This window comes from Austrofundulus limnaeus, unplaced genomic scaffold (genome assembly GCF_001266775.1).
Source record: "Austrofundulus limnaeus strain Quisiro unplaced genomic scaffold, Austrofundulus_limnaeus-1.0 Scaffold378, whole genome shotgun sequence".
Classification (NCBI taxonomy): Eukaryota; Metazoa; Chordata; class Actinopteri; order Cyprinodontiformes; family Rivulidae; genus Austrofundulus; species Austrofundulus limnaeus.
Genome location: NW_013952780.1, coordinates 175,973 through 178,523, shown reverse-complemented (window position 1 = coordinate 178,523; position 2,551 = coordinate 175,973). Strand labels below are relative to the sequence as shown.

Here is a 2,551-nt window from a genome sequence, read left to right as displayed (position 1 = left end):
GAGTAGCTGGATAGAACAGGTGAATTTACGCAGCTCATTTACACACTTTTCCTGACGATAGAAGAGTTTGTTGAATCTGACATGACATGTTCGTACGAACCCTTTGTACGAACAAAAGTAAGAGAAATTTAGGATAAGAACATGAACATGTTCTTGCATGAGGCCCAATGAGTTTAATTACGACCTAACTCATGAGCCAACAGGAACTCTGATTGCACCCAGAAAACAAAGTGAGTTGTTGTTGTATTTGTTGTTGTTGTTTCATTTTACAGATGTTTGTGTAAACACCTTCAGTTTTGCATCACATTGTCACTTTTATAGAATTCTGTCACTATGGAATGCGGCACCAAGTGTAAAATGAAATGTTAAAAATGTCACTAACACGTTTACATTATTTAGCTCACTTTTTGAGTGTAAAATCTTAGTAAACAATCCAATTCCAATATTTTATCATTAGCTTGCTGTTCTTACATTTTGCTATTTTTTTTTTTTTACTAAATGTTAGATAATTTCTGTACAAATTAAATCCTAATTCTACCACTGCACCGTGGTTCAGTGGTAGGGCAGCCGACAGGGGACCAGAAAGTCACAGGTTCAACTCCCCACTATGCCCACATGTTGTGGTGTTCTTGAGCAGGACCCTCCAACTGTTCCCCAAGCGCTTACATAGCTGCCCGCTGCTCCACTTGGGTTTTTCTCGTGKGATGGCTCAAATGCAGAGCACAGATGTCACCATTGTATGAGAACATGCATTGATGACAAATAAAGTACCTTTTATTTATAGAAATCTAAATGCAAAAAAAAAAAACATTTCAAATGTTGCAGCTAAATTAGCCTGGTAAAAACCAGCCCTTTGTTCTACTCTTTGCTTCATACACAGGGTCCGGACTCTCAGCTATTGAGAAGCAATTTATTTTTTTATTTTTTATTTTTTTGCTGTAGGCGTGGTCTCTGTTGAAGTTTAAAATGATTGGATCTGATTTACCCAAACACTAACGTTTGGCCGTGATGCGTGTGTACCAGTTTGTCCATGTAGGAAGCTAAGCTAAGAAGCTAACCTGAAATAGCATGTGCTGTAAACAACCATCAGCTACTGGGAAGAGAGAAGTACTGAGCTGAACGAGATGACTGTAAATGAGAGCTGCAGGCTTTGAGAGACACGTTTAATTTAATATGTAAGCCTTGTCAACGCCGAGTTAATGGCTTCATTCACTTCCTTCAGTGCCGTTGCTAAAATACAGACAGGCTAAAACAGCACAGAAAATTGACATCGCCATTAACAACTCCTTCTGTTCATTGATTGGCTCGGCTAAAATTCTACCAGAGAAATGTGAGAAATCCCAGACTTAGCAGAGATGGGAGATTAGAGTGGAAATGAGAAGGAAGGCAAGGGCCTGGCTACATTTAAAGGTCCCCACATACTCGGGCGTACTTCAGTCCGTGGAGGTCTGCGCGGACTCGAAGCGGACGTCCGCACAGATATCAATTTTTTACGTCCGCGTCCGTGGTGTCGTTCAATAAACTGCCCGGCGAGTTCACGTTAAACTGCTTTGGATGCGACACCAAGCTGATAAAATTGAGAATCTGTGTCATTTGTGGATGAAATGGAGTCAAATTTTGAAGAGCGCCTCATAGAGGAGATTAGAAAACTTTATGATGCGTCAATGAAGGAATCTAAAGACTGTGAGCAAACAACAAATTTATGGGAGGAAATAGCTCCGATCCTGGTAGTTCTTTTCTTTTTTTTTTTTCTTTTGTTGTTTTAAAGCTAAAATGCAAACTATCTCTTCCTCCTCATCCTTGACATCATGACTGAAATTGCGAGAAATTAAAGAATTCTTCAGGTGGTCAGTACGTTCAAGTATGAAGTGTCAAACATCCGTGGACAATATGCGCAGAGTCCGGGTGGCTCATGACTAGCGCACAGTGCGCCCGAATATGTGAGAGCCTTAAATGTCAAAGTACATTTAAGTGTGTGTTTTGGAATGGAATCCAGCTTTTGTCATTGGTGCACGGCTTTTATTATGACGTCGTCATCATAACAAAGGATGATTGTAACATTGCTAATACTGCTAACCCTGTCCTACAACTCATCAAACTTGCAGCTGCAGCCAGGGTCCCAGCTGTACTTCCAACTACCATATTGTTTTTAATGAACACATTTTGAATTTAAAGTTGAAATGCCATCTTTAGCAGCGTTAGAAGCATTAGCAGCCTTTATGTACCAGGATGATGACATCACAAGAAAAACTGTGCACCAACAAAAATCTAAATGTAAACTTCAACATTAAATGACAACATTTAAATTTTACATTTAGTAAGACTTGGAAAAATGTAAGGACAGTGAGATAAATAACAGTAAATGGATAGTGGAAATTTTTAACACTCAGAAATTGAGCTAAATATTGAAAAAATGTTGTGTGACATGTTTGAACATTTTATTTTACATTTAATGCTCCATAGTCAGGTGTAGTCCTTCTTCTGCAGACACAGCGGGTAAAATAAGTATTTAACACGTCACCATTTTTCTCAGTAAATATATTACTAGAGG

General features: G+C 38.9%; 1 protein-coding gene across 1 annotated transcript in view; it reads left to right on the top strand.

Moving 5' to 3' along the window:
• Positions 1 to 2,551, top strand: part of LOC106528423 (carboxyl-terminal PDZ ligand of neuronal nitric oxide synthase protein) — a 31,846-nt gene that overhangs the window by 1,652 nt on the left and 27,643 nt on the right. The window lies entirely within an intron of this gene.